The sequence below is a fragment of the Anomalospiza imberbis genome, chromosome 18 (assembly GCF_031753505.1).
Source record: "Anomalospiza imberbis isolate Cuckoo-Finch-1a 21T00152 chromosome 18, ASM3175350v1, whole genome shotgun sequence".
Classification (NCBI taxonomy): domain Eukaryota; kingdom Metazoa; phylum Chordata; class Aves; order Passeriformes; family Viduidae; genus Anomalospiza; species Anomalospiza imberbis.
In genome coordinates this window covers 6303336-6320888 of record NC_089698.1, presented here as the reverse complement: position 1 = coordinate 6320888, position 17553 = coordinate 6303336, and positions in this window count along the sequence as shown.

Genomic DNA, 17553 nt, shown 5'->3' with positions numbered 1-17553 from the left:
TCAAAATGGGGGATACAGGTAGGACAGGAACTGTGCCTTGCCTTGCAGTCATTCAGCAGCCAGTGGAGGCACTGAGGACAGTCCCAGTTATCCTTGGGGCTGGGAGTGGAGCCCTCCAGGAGAGAGGTGTCTGAAACCCCAGCAGTGGGAGAGGGATCCCAGGCTGGCAGAGCAGCATCCTGAAGGGCTCTGTTGGGGATGCTGTCTCAGCAAGTTGTTATTCCCCAGTTAAAGCAATTTACCAGCAAACCCCAAGCACAGATTGCTTTGTTCTGTTAAAACAAATATCCAGGAAATTCAGCTACAAACTTTTGTTATCACTTAGCTCTTATCTTGCTCTATTGCAATAACTATTTGATGACCTCAGCAGAGGCCTTGAATCCAGTAATCAGTTCTTCAAGTTTGCAACAAAATCCGTTCTTTTTTCTAAACAACTAACAGTTACAAGAGGTTGTCTCGGCCTTTTATCTGTTTTGACAAACGAGGGCCTAGACCTCCTCCTCTGCATGCTGATCTGCTCTTGCGGGGTCTGGAAGGAGGATGTGGCTTGGCTCTCCAGACTCCTGCCTCAGCTGGGACTCGCTGTCTCATGCAACTCCCTGGCAAAGCAAGGGAGGGAATTGCATTCCTTGCCTGAAAGGCAGCAGAGGCTGCCTGGTTTTTATCAGGGCTGCCACCAGAAAAGTTCAGCTGGTTGATTTGCATAGATAATTTTTAGCTCCTGTTTAGCCTGAACAGGAGTGATTTGGAGAGTAAAGGATCCGAGTGATTCACTCGAGGCAATACTCACCCTGCTGCTTCAGCCCTGAGAAGCCAATGATGCTGGTACGGCTTTGCTCCAGCTGGGAGCCTCTGTTTGGTGTGGAATGGGTTAAGTTGCAGCCCGTGGTTGCAAAGCATTTATCTGAGGACTGGGGCCGTTCTTATCTTTACAGTGAAATATTATCCCTTCATGGTTAACAACCAGCAGCAAACCTGCTCATTGTGGAAGCAGTTTGGCATAATTAGCCGGTTAAAGAAGTCTGCCTATTGATTAACTGAACTAAATGACCCATAATTAAGAGCCCAACTGTGGAGCTAATCTATTTGGTGGTGTTTTCCTCCCCCTTACAGGTTTGGAACCTGCAGCTCTGTTGGCTGATAGGGGATGGGATGGTGAGGAGCCCATGTGGGTGGTAATTGAGTCGGTGCATCCCAGGGGCTCTGATGCACACCCCGATGGGTTACAGGGGGCTGCGGCACATTGCTGTCCTCTCTCAGACCTCCGAGGTGCAGCAGGAGCCCTGCTGCCTACAGGAGGGTTTGCTGTCTTCCTCAGGGCTCGCTGGAGCTGTCTGTTCCACGTCAGGTTGGATTTACGGGGGTTTGGGGGAGGTGGCTCCATCGCTGCAAGCAGGCTCACGGGTGTGGGCTGTTGTGAGTGGGCCCTATGTGCTGGAAGGGGACCCAGGCCATGAGAATGACAAAGCTGGGGCTGAAGTTGTGGGAAGCCATTTGTTTGGTTAGCCTGCAGTGTTGTTTCCTTGCAAAAGTTGTCTATTTTTAGTTGCAATTTGTGTCTAGTGTGATGCATAGTTTCTATAAAATGTATTCATGCTGGAGTTTAACTTGGGTAGTTTAGAGGAGCTCCTGTTTATACCTGGATATTATTGAATCACTCATTATCCCCTTTGTAAAACACTACTTTCTGCTCACACTTTTTTTCCCCTATGTCTTACTAAAGATTATGCCAAAATGAGTTCATTGCTTTGCCCTCCCTTTGAGGCAATGCTATAAAAGCAGGATCACCCTTTAGTGGTGGCACCAGCCAGCCTGCATGGTCTGAGCTGGTACCAAGCTGCACCAGGCCAAGGGATTGATAACATTAAGCTACAGTTTCAAATAATCACAAAGAAAGCAATAGTTTTTTTTTTTTTTCTTTTTTTTTTTGAAACTCAGCTCTTATCTGCCTCTTCTTCTCAATCAATCATCCCCAAACCCACAAAAGTAGCAATCTGAACAGATTTGGTCTCTAAGAGTTTAAGGTTAAAGGACTTCTTAAGCACCACTCTTTCCTCTGCTAGGCCCACTAAAATAATCAGGAAATATTTTCACTGACTTCACTGGGTGTTAGAATAGGCCCCCCAAATCCTCATCCTCTCCTGCGCTGTGGAAAGCTTTTGGCTGTGTGTGTTTCTGGCACAGAAAGGAGTTTCTTTCTCCATGTTTTTTCCTTTAATCTCTAAAAGCTTTCAGTCATCCCCAGTGGAAGCTGCTGGTGACAGATTTCACTGTGCTGGCAACCTCAACCTGAACCAGTGGAGGAGCAATTCAAGAAATAAAGACTTAGATCTTGGTTCTTGCTCTGGTCACACAATAAGGAGGTATCTGCTGATAATGGGGAGGTTATGCAAGCAGCAGAGGCACCTGGTGGATGTGGAAGGGTGATCCAGGTCTCCCTCCTTTGGGCTGGGGACTTTGTTCTCCTTGCTTCATCTCTGTTTTGCTTCTGGTCTTTCTGGGTCCACATGGCCCCCAGGCTGAGGAGGCTTTTTCCAGCCACAGACCCCACTGTGCTGGACTGAGTTGTGTGTTTGGAAGCTGGACTCGTGTCCCAGCTGTAAAGCCACCTCTGTGTGAATCTGGCCAGGGAATGGCCTTGCCCCAGAGGTGGTCTGTGAGAATTGTGCAAGGAGTATAGCTGGAGCTCTGGAAAAACATTATAAGTAGTTGCAAGAGAGCTTGTACAAGAACCTGACTGAGGATAAAACCCTGCAGCAGCCTTTTAAACTTGATTTTATCCCATTCTGGCCTTTCATCCTTCCTTTTGTAGACATTGCTTTGAGGGAATAGTTAGTTACCTCCTATTAATATCTCGAGATGTTCATGCAGTGTCTGAACAGCAGAGCTGGCTCCTGCTGAGTCTCTGACCATGATACCATGATCCTGGAGGTTGCTTTGATCCCAGTGGTGGGAAGCAGGGAGACAACAGGCTATTTTTTTCCCCTAGCTGCAAGAAAGTCATGGTGCTGTTCACATCACCTCGCCCCCCCCAGCTAGAAATCCCTGGAGCGGCTCACACGTTTATCTACCTGTTATGCCCTTTGGAAGGAAGTGAATTTACTCCCTGCAAGGATGCCAGACACAGCTCAGCGTTCCATGAAATCTCACCAGGACTCCTCTACACAAGAGGATTCCTCTTCTTCCTATACGTCCAAAACCCTCCAGTGAGGAATCAGACCCTGGGGAAGGCAGGGGTCACTGAAATGCCTGGGATGGCTTTCTGCCAGTGTCATGTTGGGGAGAGATGAGATGTCTCCTTTCCTCTTCTTACTAGAGTGGTACTTTTTGCTGTGTTTACTCCCTTTTAAAAGTTTGGATTTCGTCAGTACCTCATAAGGACTTTTGCTTTGGCAGTCAGAAAGCAGCTGCTTCCAGGAGATTGCAGAATCCCCAGCAAATCTTGAACTTGAAAGCTTCTATTATTTACATATATATGTAATTATTATTAGATTTATATATAATATCTGCTTATTTAATGTACATATTATGAAAGAGTCTATGGCTGTATCAGCAATCACTTCTTAGCAGATCGTGTTATGTTTCATGTGTCACCACAGAGGATGCAGATAATCTGAAAAGTGCCTTGCTTGCACACCAGAGCTTTAATAGCTATAACAAGACAATTAGTGCATCGTTCCACTTGAACTTTAATGTAATAATTGGCAGTAAGTAATTCCCCTCTGATGTGATACACAGCCCATGTTGTGAACAAATATCAGAGCAGCCCTGTGTAGGAAAGGGAAAATAAAAGTCACAGCTGCTGATTGTGACCCAGGGGATGGGTTTGGGGATGATGTTCCACAGTGATGGATGTGCTGTGGGTGTTGGACATGGCCAGGAGCACTGGGAGGACTTCCACTGGATGTGACATCCTGATCTCTGTGTCCCTGCATCTCTGGATGAGTGGGATGTATTGCACAGTGCCTCAGGGGAGGGGACACATCCCCAGGTGTGGTACTGAGAGGTACAGATGAGGCTCTTTCATTCTCCCTGCCCACAAAGATAATTACTTTGAAAAAATGGACATTTGGATAGCAGAGATTTTTTTATAGTAAATGAATCAGAGCCTTGGCAGAGGCCAGCACATCCTGGAACAGAATAAGGATTGTCTCTATCTCAGCGTGACCCCAAACACTTCTGAATTTCCAAACATGTTTCTGATCCTCTCTTGCAGTGAGGTCAGTGGGGAAATACAGGCTTTAATGCAGCTTTGTGATTTGAAGTTTGGTGTCTAAATTGTGCTGTAATGTATCAGGGAAAAAGCATTTGTTTTCCACCATGAATCAAGTGGATGCCAGCAGATTGCTCCTTGTGTGCCCAGGACCTGAGCCCCACTGCTCATGCCTGGTCCTGGCTTTCTGGAAAAAGCACTGCTTATGTCAGGAAAGCTCTTCCAGGCTGCCCTAATGATGTTCACATGAAAAGAAAAGGAAGGCGAGAGAGGAAACATCTTAACCCATGTCAAGTATGATCTCTCCTGTGATCACATCCTGTCTGATCCTCCCTTCTGGGTCACTGAAGTGTAGGTGGTTGGTGTGTGTTTTCTAGACCTCTGTGTTCAGTTCTGTGCAGTGCACAGGTACAAAAGGCTGCTTACCATGGAGTTTGTGATCCGGGGAAAACAGGAAATAACATTTGGGCAGTGCTACAGAAGATGGGTTTTCACTGACCCCATGTTTTTGAACGGAGTCATTTGCAATATTTTCTAGGACCAGATGTCTAATTAATGGTTTATCCTAGCTTTTGCAGATTTTTATGATGTGAGCACCATGTAACTGTTTCCAACTAAGAAAGACAAGGAATGTGTTTCCTAAACTTTTGAGGTAATAGTCAAATGTGGATGGTGATAGCAGTGAGAGAAAGTTGCCCATGGGCTGGTTATTTGACACGTACATGACGGTAATGCTGGCAGAAAGCAGGGTCCCCAGTGCTGGCATTGAGGCTGTAGCATGAGGGGTGACTCTTCTGGAGCCCTTGCTCAGTGGGGAATGGGGACAGTTTGCTCAGACCACGATGAGGGGGAAGGTGCTGACCTTTATGTGAGGAGGAGCTGGGGAATCTCAGATCTTCACCTCCAAGTCCCTCATGAGGAAGTTCTCTGCTGCTCCAATGCTGAGAACAGCAAAATTCCTCCTCCAGCACAGGCAGTGTGGATGGAGGAGGTGTCTCCAGTTGTCACAGCTCTTGGCAAGGAGCAGCACTGCTGTTCTGGGCAGAGCTGCAGGCCAGGGCATCCTCCCCTCCCACCGGAGCTGTGCAGGCTGTGCCAGCAGATGCAGCTCTGGCTGCTCTCCTGTGACCTGTGCCTCGGAAAAACCCCAGGGATTCACTGAAATATTCCCCATCCGAGCGTGGCAGGACCTGCTGTGCTTGGCAGTGGCTCAGAGGTGGACATCAGGTGTAACAGTGAGCAGGGGAATGGGAAGAGGAATGTGCTGGGAGCTCCAGGCACTGCTCTGCTTCCACCCAAATTCCTTTGGAAGCTGGATCTCCTGCTGCTCCTGTTCATAAAAAGCAAATGACTTCTCAGATTTATTAGTTACCTCCAGGTGCAATTTATCAATCCCAGGCTGGGCCCTGCCCAGGCAGCTGGGGAGAAGCTTGTCTTTGATTAATGTGCTCTCCCCCACAATGGTGGCAGATTTCTTACAGGGATTTAATTCTAACAGATTCTTAAAAATAACAAGAAGCATATTCAGCGAGCTGTTTAAGAGGATGCAGAGCTGAAGCACACAGTTCATTCTCTAAAGCTTTGAAGTATTTACAGAAGGGGTTGAGGGAGTCTTCATGGAAGCTGGGAGGGTAAAGGAGGACATTTAAAGGAGGGTGAATTGGAATGGGCATAAAAAAGGAGCAATGACAACAGCTCATAGTGGAAACAGGAGACTGAGGGGTTTCAAGGTAGAAATGAAACAATGGGAGTGAGTTCTCAATAAGAATAAGCAAAAAATGTTAAAGACTGGGCTCTTCCAAACACAGGGATTTCCTTTAGCCAACACAATTTTTGTGTCTGAAATTGTTGTGAAAGAGTAGAGGAACATTTAAGTGGGAAAAAAAAAAACAAAACTAGAAAGATAAGAGGAAAATGGGAAGCCCCCAAATCATGGGCTGCAGTGTGGAAAACCTCTGAGGCTTCACTGCAGCTGTTCCCCTAATGGATCAAGAGCATATCTTTTCCCATCTTTATTTTTTCACCATTTAGCCACAGCTTAAAATGAAAACATTACATATAGTCCTGCCTGTTGGAGACTGAACTGACAAGAGCTCTTGATCTTTTGACCCTTTTTTCACAGATGAAAATATATTAACTTGCCCCCCTTTTCAACAATGCCAAAGCTGTTTTCTCACAGTCCAGGGTCTGTGCTGGAAAGCAGGTTGCTGTTTTCCAGTGGGATGAGGATGCTGGTTCAGGATGGTTTGGAAAAACTCCACCAGCATCATCTTGTGCCTCTGTACCTGGGTTGGCTGCTGACAGCCCTCCTAGGTGCAGCAGCTTAGATTTCAGTGTGACAAAGTGTTTTCACACCCTTTGGTAAGGAGGAACATCATAACCCAGTTAAAGGGCAGGATGCTCCAAGCTTTCAATGCATATTTATACCGTCTATTTTAAGTATCTACTTTCAGATCTTTCTATATGGTCAGTGCAAAAAAAAAAAACCTCCACATCTCTGGAAGGTGACTCATGACACCTAAAATAGATTCCTCTTCTCAGACATCTTCTTTCTGCACTAATTATAGCAGGAGGCTGGAGATGTTTAGCAGAGTTTCAGCACGTGAAGGTTGATGCAGCAGGAGAGAGCAGCAATAGCCACTTTGCTTTCCCTGATGCCTGCAGTGAGTTGTGTGCAGGTTATCTGCAGTCCAGTTCCCTGGTTTATGGCCTCGCTGCCCTGCTTCCCTTTGCTCCAGAGAAAAGTGTTGAAGCCCATGCAGGTACTCCCAGGTCTGTCCAGGCTGATCATCTGCTCTGTTTTTGGTAATGCTGAGAATGGTAGAGGGAGTGTGGTCACAATTCTCACCCAGGTCACACTGGGGCTGCTGCAGGGTGCTGTAGGAAGTGGGATGAGATGCTTGCATTTCCCTCAGACAGGTCTCTAGAGAGGAAACCCACTGTGGTCTCCCCTTGTGTCACGGCAGCTGTGACAGAGCCAAGTTGGCTTTGAGAAGGGCACACAACCACAGGAACGTGAGGCGGTTATCCCAAGACTTGGGGCTGCCATTCCCTGGCCTTCCTGCTGATGGAAAAAGAGCAAAGCAGCGTTACTGTGGGTGAGCTTGGGGCGCATTTGCCCCACCCTGTTCATCCTTCAGAGCAGGGTTGCCACGGCTCAGAGTGGCACAGCCTGGAGTTTCTCCCTCCCCTCACCCCCACTTTGCATAGCCATCTTTGGAGCCACAGTTGAAAATTAAGCGCAGAGTTGGCCATTTGTAAACCATGCTGACAGGAAATTGCTGGCTTTGTGCTGAAGAAGTCATTACCTTAAGCTTTATTGCCGTGTGCAGAGTTTACTTGTGACAAAGTAAATGTGCAGAGATGTCTGTAAATAGGGCTGGGATATTGCTGCGTTAACAGCTCCTGGTGAGCCATCAATCAGCAGAGCAGCGTGGAGGGAACCATCACAAGCCACTGCTGCGGACACAGAGCCTCTCCCACACCCACACGCTCAGAGCTCTGCACCCCACTGCCAGGTGCTTCCCTGGCTGGGCAAAGCTCCCTTCTCCTTTGGGTTTCAGAGGAGGCTTTGCAGCCTTGATGTGTCATGGGAGGTGTGATGCCACCTGGGAACAGAGGGCACTGGACAGTGCTGGGCTGAAGGACCCACCTGGAAGAGCATGAGGTGTGATCTTAGGTCCCTCTGCCACTTTGGCTGGAACAGCAGAGCTGGTGAGAGAGCCTGGTTTGGGGTTTTGGTTCTGTCCATTAACATTATGGCTGTGAAAGGGAGACAGCTTTGTTTCACGAATGCCAACATAAATCTCATTTAAAATAAATGAGACAGCGAGATGCACCACTCGTGTGCTGCTTGAACTGCAGGAGAAGCTGTGCTGGGGGGGAAAGAGATGTATTGAAAATAAGTTGCTGTCTGGTGGTGATCATTTAGGCTGGTGTGTGTCTAAATGATCTTGGCGGTGCCTTGAAGGGGCATCTCCCCTCCTCCTGCTGCTCCCCTGTCACTGGTGAGGAGCTCTGGCAAGCAGGCAGCTCTGGCTGTGGAGTGGCTGAGTTGTCCTCCGGCTCACAGAGCTCTGGCCAGTGGGAAATGGGGGTTTCTGGCTTATCTGTGTTTTCTCAGGGTGGCCGACAGCCTGCCTTAGTTGTCTGAGCGCTTCAGGATGTCTGGAACTTTTCATGTGCTTCTTCCCTCAGAGTCAGCCCCCTACTTCTGATGCCCTTTTGATTTTTGCCAAAATTGTGGCAGCCCAGTGCAAGCATGCATTTCTGGACTTTTCTGGCTTCTGCCACTTGTGAGAGTGATAAAGTCAGACACGGAATAAAATCTCATCACTTGGGGGTCACCAGAGGGGCAGCTTGGAGGAATTTTCCAGGCATTGGCTGTGCAGGGCTGGATTGTTGCAGTACTGCAAGGGTCAGCCACCGAGGAAAACAGAGCCCTGTGTTTGCCATTGATGCCACTGCTTCCTCTGGGCCAGCAGAGCTGTCCCAGGGCTTCTGCAGGTGCTACAGCTTGGGGTGGTGTGGGAAGGGAAAGGGAGGGTTGGCAGGTGGCAACAGAAATCAGATGATGCTGCAGATTTCCTCCTTCTCAGCCTGTGCCCCCGCAGTGCCCAGAAGCTGTGAGGTTTGATTGGGGTTGATAAACCCGTGCTTGCCCATGATGAAATCCTGACCTCATGCGAGGCTGCTCCCACCACTTGGCCGTGTGAGTGGAACACACAGGGCTGTGCCTTCTGCTGCCTCCCAGCCTTGGCAGTGCCCATGGCTCTGTGTGGTGCTGAGGAAGGGATTCATTCCTCACTCCCTCTCCAGCTGCCCTTTTCCTGCAGGGCAGTGCCTTTGGCAGGCAGAGGGAAGGGCACCCAGCTGTAACTCAGCGTTGATTCCCCACACCCCGGGGCTCTGGGAGCAGGGCTGCTCCTACAGCCAGGCACCTGGCCCTGGCTGGGGAGTGAGCCATGCAGAACTTGGCCCAGAGTGTGCAAATTTCCTGCTGACACAGAACTTTTCCTTTTCATCCATAGCCATGGCAGCCTTGTGAGCCCAGTTAGCCTGGCTGCCATGGTGCCAACCTCAGAGCTGAGTCCCCCTGTGCAGCCTCTCTCTGCACGACTCCCTGGCCCCTGCCTGAGCTTGGGGACATGGTGCCAGCAGCCTCCCACCCACTCACCCATTATCAGAGGGAAGCAAGAGGCTTCTCTGGAGCCTCTGCTGAGCTGAGGCATCTCCAGCCACTGCTGGCAGACCCCACAAGGAGCTTTGAGGGACCCAAAGCAGAGCTGAAACTTGGTGGTGCTGATAAACCCAACTTGCTCAGCTCAGGGGGGTGTGAGGAGGACAGCCAGCAGCTCCTGAGCCCTGCCCAGGGCAGGGACATGGGCTGGCTGGTGCCAGCAGTGAGGGCTGGGTTGTGCTCCCTGCCCAGGCTTGGCAGCCAGGGTGCTTCCCTGGGCAATGCTGCCTGGGAAGTGTTGCCCTGGGGGATGTGATGGCAGGAGCTGCTGGGGAGCCTCCCTGTCACACTCTTTAAATCAGAAAACGCTTATCTTTCCCTTCCAAAACTCAGCTCTGTGGGAATAAGTATTCTGATTTTACACATTTGAAACTGCAGTTGTAACATTAAAACAGAACTCACCCACCCAACAGAACTGCTTTTTCAAATTTGAGGTGAGACTGTGGTCAAACCTCAACTGATTCTTACCAAAGCTGCTTGGAGAATAACCCTGGTGCTCTGTGGTTGCTGGGTGAAACTAGTTTGCTCTGGGATGGTGTGTCTGGGTTGCTGAGGAGGTCAGGAAAACTGTTCCCAGGGTTGGGGTCTGAGTGATCTGCAGACTCCTTCCTTTGAGGAATATCTGGTGCTGATTCTCAAGGCTGAGCTCACGTTGCAGCCTTTTGTTCAGTTGAGGTTACTCATAACAACTCTCTCCTTTACATGGATGTTTATTTTTGTGAACCTTTGAGGAACTGAATTGTCTCTGAGGCTGTTATCTCTGTCAAATTTGGCTGAAATTGCTCAATGAGTTCAAAGTTGTTGAGGGAGACACAGCCAGAGTGAGTGTGTGAGCCATAGGAAATCAGACTGACAGGCTGAAATGAGAAACACTTTAAAACTGTCAAAACAGAAAGTCTTCCCAGTGGTCTGGCCTGACTTGTCCAGATTATTGGTTCCTAAAGCATCACAAGATCCTGCCAGCTACCTCCAAGCCTGAGGAGCTTCTGAGAGCCCCAGCATTAACTCTGCTGAGAGCAGAAAGGACCCTTGGGATTAGCAAGAGATTTGCCACCAGCTTTTCTTGTGGCCTCTCAAATCTGGGGGAGTGGAAGGCCATGTGAGTTGCACATCTTTACCATCACCAACCACCCCAAGAGGTGATGGCACTCCAGACTCCTCTGATTTGTGTTTCCTTTTGCCAAATGACTTTGATTGAAAAGGGATTTGACACATTAGATGTAGGGGCAGGTTAGAAAAATAGTTGCAATAATGAATCTGCATTTATTGGTCCCTGCTGCTGCTCCAGGAATGCTCTCACAGTGCTTCACAGGATGGTTAATCTTTCAGCAAGTGCTTTGAGCATTTTGTGCAGGGAGCTACACACCATCAAAAAGAATGAATGACCCTGTTTCTCTTCCCGATCGTGCCTATCAACCAGAGCTGTCTTTGGTAGAGCTTCTAGGCTGATTTCTGGTTGAACATTAGAGGCAGAATTCATTTGTCCAAACGTAGACATCTAATTGTGAATGTCTACATCTGAGTTACTTGTCTAGACTCTTGTTTATAGGAAAGAAATGGGCACCCCAAGGACATGAGTCATTGTATGCTAGAGTAAATGTCTAAAATAGGTCAGATGAATCATTCTGCAAATGGGCCCTTTTCTCTGCTGTGACTATAAAGGGAGCCCAGAGTCGTCATGAGGGGGACAGAGATGCCTCTGAAGCACGGTGAGATGCATCCCAGCTCAGATACATTTCTGGGTATGCACAGTCAGCTGCTCTTATGTTTGCACATTGTCCTGACATCCTCTGTCCTCTTCTTCTTTCTCTTCTCTTTATAAATTTACTAGAGGCTGAGATGCCATTTTATTCTTGTAGCTTCTACTGCAGGATGACTCCCAGATACCTGCTTTTCCTTTCTCAGAGTCATCAGGCTGGAGTCACCTTTGTTCCAGACCTGTGTCTGGGCCTGGAGCTCTGCTTTATCCTCCTGTGAATCCCTCCTTTCCAAATGCACTGAAGCACAGCTGGGGATCTGCTTTCCCCGCAGTCAGTGTGTTCCCTTTTCAGACCATCTACAAGAGCCACCTGCACACATCTCAGCTGCCCTTGTCTTCTCCAGGCCAGCACAACCTGCTCTGATTTACTCAAAATTTCCTTAAACTTCTGGTAAGCTGACAGAGTCCCTTCCTGAGCTTTGATTTTTTGCCTTTTTCCATCTGTGTTGTATCTGCTCTGGGTGGGCATTGCCACCTGAGAGGGACTCACAGCAGCTCAGTGCCACCCCTGCTAAGAAAATTGCCAGAACTGATGGTGTTGGAGCACAATCTCTGCTAGGGGGTCAGGGTATCAGCCTCAAGCTCCTTCACAGATTTATTCCCATTTTATTTCTGTTTGCTGAACAAAAGAAATGTATAATACTTACAAATCCCTCCAAATAGGCTTGGAGCCTGGTTCTAGATGTAGCGTTATTTTAACGAAACCAGTGCTGTGCTGATAAATGGGATAGTGGGAGGAGGGAAAGAAACTATTTATAACACATAGTGCAGGAGATGAGGGAGGGAAGAAAACTGAAGAGTGCAGATAAGATTTTTGCTGCAGGTGTTTTCTCAAGTTTTGGCTTGGAGACAAAGAAAAAGCCACGGACCATCCAGATAAGCCCATTAGGATGGGGAGCACTGTTTCATTACTCAGTGGTGTTATCTAGGCCCTCTGGCCTCAACAAAATCCCAGCTTTATTCTTTCCTCAAATACTATTTTATTAAAAAAATCCTCTCTGTGTGAGAGGACTTTTAAAAAAGCCTATTTTAAAAAATACATTAGAACATGGGAACTTTCAAATGCTGGCAAGCTGCACCCTTGTGTGAATGTGAATAGGACACGACGTGCCTGCTGTCTCTTGTCTCTCTGTTCCTGTGACTTTCCTTTTCTTTTCTCTGCTGGGATCAAGCCCTGGATCCACAGGTGTGGCTTTGACCAGGTGAGATTCAGCAGCTGGAGCTGATGGGGGCTGAGGGATGTGGGACCAGATCAGGTGAATGTCTGTGAGGAGAGAAGAAGTTGTTCTCTCCCTGGACCTGAGCAATGAGGAGGTTGTGAGGCAGCAACCACTGCTCTGGGAAGCAGCTAGGACTCGGAGCTGGGGAATGAGGGGCACTAGCCCTTCTGAGTGGGTTGGCTGAGTGTTTTAGAGGGGAACCCAGCTGATCTGCCTGGCAGGGAAGTTAAATTATGTCCCAAAATACACATACTCCTGAGAACAGGGCAAGCAGGAGCACTTGCTGGAGGTGAAAGCCAATGGGACGTGCAAGCTGCAACCACAGTGAGCCTCACTCTGCTCTGAACCATTCCCCACTAGGAAATTCCTGCTGCAGCAGCCTTTCTATTTGCTCTGCAGAGCGTGGGCCATTTGGAGGTAGCTCTGTGGCAGGAGGTGCCCCAGGAGGCTGCTCCCTTCTCAGCACTCACTGCTAGCAGTAAACAGTGCAGGGATGACTCAGAGGTGCTTTCCCTTCCACCACAGAGGTTCCAGATCAGACCATGTCAGTAATGAGCGAATGTCCTCGGCGTTCCTTGAGGCTGCTCAGTGCCCTATGAGTGGCCAGGTCCTGTCTGGTTCCCAGTAGGCTGGCACCTGTGAAGCTGTGGTGTAGAAAGGGCTGTCCTGACACTCTGAACAGACAGGCTGACCTTTGCCTGCAGTACTGCCCTCTGTAAGGTCTTTCCTTCCACTGGACAACGATGCCTGTGAGGACAGAACGTCTCGGCTCTTACACCATTCCACACCTCTTTGTCTAACTCAGCTCTTCTGATACCTCACAGTCCCTCTGTGTTTTTTTCTCATATCCAGAGTTAACCTCACAACTAAAGCTCAGCAAATCTCTTTAAATCCACTTGTTCCTGGAAGCTTTCTCCCTGCAATGATACCTGTGTGTGCCATTGTCCTGCAAATACTGAGTTAGAGATTTTCCCTGACGCTAAGAGATGTCATTACTAAAACCAAAGCAGATGGCAGAATGGGGTTGAGGTAATATTATGGAGATTTTCCCAAGGTGTCATGTATTTTCTGCAATTATGAAGCACTCAAATGGCTCACATGAGGAGGCTACACACCCTCCATCTTGGGAAGGTTTCTAAAAAGGGTGAACAGTTGTCAAGGATGACTTTGTTAACTAGACTTTCCCCGGGAAAGGAGATGAACTGTGTGGCTTCCTGAGGTCTAGTCCCAGGAAACCCAACCAAGAAGCTTGCCAGATGCTGAAAGTGCTTGTAAGGTTTAGCAACGGAGAGGAAATGTTCAAAGAAAAAAACATATCTCAGATTCAGAGCTGCTTTCTCAGCAGTACTGCTGAGTTTGATTAGAACAAATCCTGCCACATTTGGCATTTGAAATGCTTGAGTAACAAATGATACCTACTTCTCAGGGCAGAAGGAAATCAGAGTGCAGAAGAAATCAGCCTCCTTGGGGCAGAGCACGTGGGAGTTTGCTTTGTATTGTCTGGCCCACACTGGGGCCAAGTACAAACAACACTTGAAATTTGCTCCTAGCATTTAGATATTTCTTAAAAACAAAAATGACATTAGATGGGGAGCAGTGGCTAGGCTCAGTCTGATCCCAGGGTAATTTGCATGAAATGGTTCCCAATTCTTTCATTAATATTGTTCTCCTGCCTAGCCTGTGTGTGCTGCTCATTTCCTCTGCTGGAGGAGTGAACAGCACATGGCAGCGGAAGCTGAGCCAGCCAATAAAAGTGATGTGGAAGAAGGAAAGAGAGGAATGTTACAAACAATCCCTGTTTTGGCTGATAAAGGCATCCTCAGGAAGCTTGCAAGTTGTAGGAGTCTGTCATTTTGCTGGGCCGGGGAGAGGAATGGAAAAAAAAAAAATATGCACAAAAAAGGCATTTCCCCATTTGATTCAATTTCCATAATATTTTAGTACTCATTCTACTTTTGCACAATGTGAGGCAGAGATCCAGCTCTCCTCACCCAGGTCTGCTGTTGCTTTGAGAGGGATGCAGGACTTGCAGTCTCCTCCTGCTGTGGTCTCCACCTGTGGAAAGCTGGAGTGAAGTGGGGGAAGAGGAAGCTGCTGCAGCTGGTGGAACCTTATTTTCCACATGGTTGTGTTTGCCCAAAACAGGTGCCATGCTATCAGAAGGATGTCCTCTGCAAACTTCTGACGTTATTTAACAGGCACAGACCGGCATGGTCAGTGAAGTCACATCCTGAAGTATCACGTTGTGCACCACAACCACGTGCTGCCATGCCAAGAAGCCACCAGTGGAGCTCTCCATCCAGCCCCCTGTGCCAGGCAGGTCCCTCGCTGGGTGCCAAGCCCTCGGAGGGCAGGCTGCAGTGTCAGGGTGAGTGCTTTTTGCCCACTTCAAACGCTGGGAGCGGCGATGCCACATGTGGCACCGCAGTGTTGGAAATCCCCACCGCACCATGGTGCACCGACGTCAGAGCGCAGCCAGAGCAGAGCTTTAAACATTAAATGCTCCATTTGTACACACCAGTGGCACTGTGCCAGGATGAATCCAAAATGATTCAATCTCCAGCCGTGTCGATTCCTTTCACAGCAACAGAAAACATTTCCCCCTGCTCGTCAGCGCGGCGATGTTGTGCCGAGGACAGCGACAGCGGGCTCTGAGCTGTGCTGATCTCAGATCTGTCACTGCAGTGCCTCTCTGGCTGAGACATCACCGGGGTCCCCGAGCTCCCACTGCCACCTGGGGAAGATGCACAGCAGTCTCCAGTGGCCACACAGCTCACCTCAGCCTCCTGTGTCACCCGAGCGAGACAAAGGCAATTGGAAGGCAGAGAAGAGAATAACAAACTGTTGACCACATCATAAATCCAAAGACGTGGCAGCAACAGGGCTATGCTCATTCATGCAGGAAATATTGTAAATGAAACCGCAGTGTTTGGATACAGCGTATGCTGAGAAGGAAATCTCTTTTGGTAGCTTGCACTTGCTAGGAACAAAGAAAAGAAAGGGACTGGATTTCTTAATTTTGCAGGAATCTTTTTTTTTTTCTTCAAAAGACAGCATATTTATAACTCTAGTAAAACTGCAAAACTGCTGTATAAAAAAATCCTACAAGAAGAAGAAATTGATTTCTGGAACTGATCAGAGGAAAGCTCTTAATCTTTGCTCCTCTTTTACAGAATTGCTGCCTGGACACCTTCTCTATGGGCCCAGGACCTATTGCTTTTTCAGTCCATACTTAATGGAAAACTGTCAGGAAAGGGAAAGGCTCTTAATCTATTCCCTTACCTTGATTAAAAAAAATAGAAAAAGACAAAGATATTCAGATCGATTGGTCTCCTCTTTTCAGTGCTTCTCAGGTGACAGGAGAAAGTGAAGACTGTTATAATCCCTTAACTAGGCATTTCACAATATCAGTCCTCAGACAGGACTCAGGTTGGTCCAGAGGTGCAGAGATATGAGCTGCTGATCTTTTTACAAATCGGTCCCCTTGCTTTGTGATGTGAACATGTAGCAGAGAGAATCTTACTTCACCTCACAGCCTTGGGGCTTTAGCTAGCTCACAGGCCTTGGGGCTTTAAGTAGCAGCAGAAAGAAGTTCCAAGAAAGGCCCTGGAAGCACTTACAGAATCCCCTGTGATGCAACCCTGACTCAGACAAAGCTGTGGTCCCCAAAGAAGATTGAGAAGCTTTAAGTTTAAAGCAAAAACCCAAACAAGCAATTGGAATAAAACCAGGGACGTTAAACTTTGCAAGTGGAGCAAATGCAAAGGAGCTGTTTGCACCTTCCCTGCCCACAGGTGAGTCTTTGCTCCCAGGGCTCGTTGATCCTCTGTGACCATCTGAGCTGCAACAGAGAGCTCCTGGTGGGAGAGGGGTACCATGATGGCACACTTAGGAGTAGGGTGCCTGGAAACTTGGCAGGAAACCTCTTCAGACTGGCATGTGATCAGGAGATAGGCAGCACCAAAAGAAGGGAAATGAGCATCCAGGTTTGGCTGCTGTGGCTGTAGGTGAGTCAGCCGGGTACAATGGTCGTGTCTCTGCCTCAGCCTCTGTCCCCTTGCCTCTCTCCTGGCACCAAGGTCTCACAGATACCTCCACAGTGCCTCTGTGTTTCAGATACCTATTTGTTAATAAGGCTAGAAGCTCTGAAAGCTTTGAAAGGTCCTGTATGAATTAATCCCTATTGATCACAGAGCCTTGATGTGAAGGAATTTGAAATTTCCAGCTGCTGACTGTTTAACAACTTCTGACTTCAAAAGCTCTAGGAGCCTTCTCCTTTTAAATAAACTTTCCACTTAAGGAAAATATAGTCAGCCCCTCGTTAATGTGTACTTCTCCCATAATTATACAAGTGTTTGTAGTGCAAACGCTCTGCTCTGTGCCATGTGCACATTCCTCATCCAGGAAATCAATAGGCAATAAGCAACATCCATTTCTGATCTTTATAGAAGTCGTTTGCTACAAGGGCAACTTTTACTCAGTTTGACAATGTAGATGTAAAATAGATGATCTTTGAAAACACCCAGGTCTCCTCAGCTGATAGTCCATTGTCCCCCAGTGAACCAGAGCATATTTCCCAGTCCCACCTTGGCAAGTGGGAGGGCACCACTGCTCCAGGCCACTGGCATCTCCTTCCCTCCCAGCTGGAGCTGCCTGGGGGTTGGTCCCCAGGCAAGCTGAGAGCTGCCAGAGGGGCCTCTCCAGCACAGAGGGTGACAGTCTGAGTTACAGCTCTGAGTCAGGGAGCATGAAGGGACCTGGAAATGATTATGGAGCATACGGGGGAGCCTGAGCAGTGGAGAGACTGCAGAAACCATGCTGATCCCTGGGGAGCTCAAACCATATAATTTACACAGTTCTATGCCTGAACTTACCTTTACAGTCATGCTCTTGAAAAAGAGTTTACTTAAAAGGGAGGGGATACATAAATCTCTGGGGCTGAAAGAGCAGCTGAGCAGAGCCAGGTTTATAGGCAGAGATTTGCATGCCTTCGAATTCACACAGCCTTCTTGTGTGGTGGATGGCTGGGATGGAGGCGGCGAGGGGCTGGAAAATCTGTCAGCTCTGTCCTGCACTGGTCTGAGCTCTGTGTGACTGCAGGGACCACAGGGTGAGGTGATGC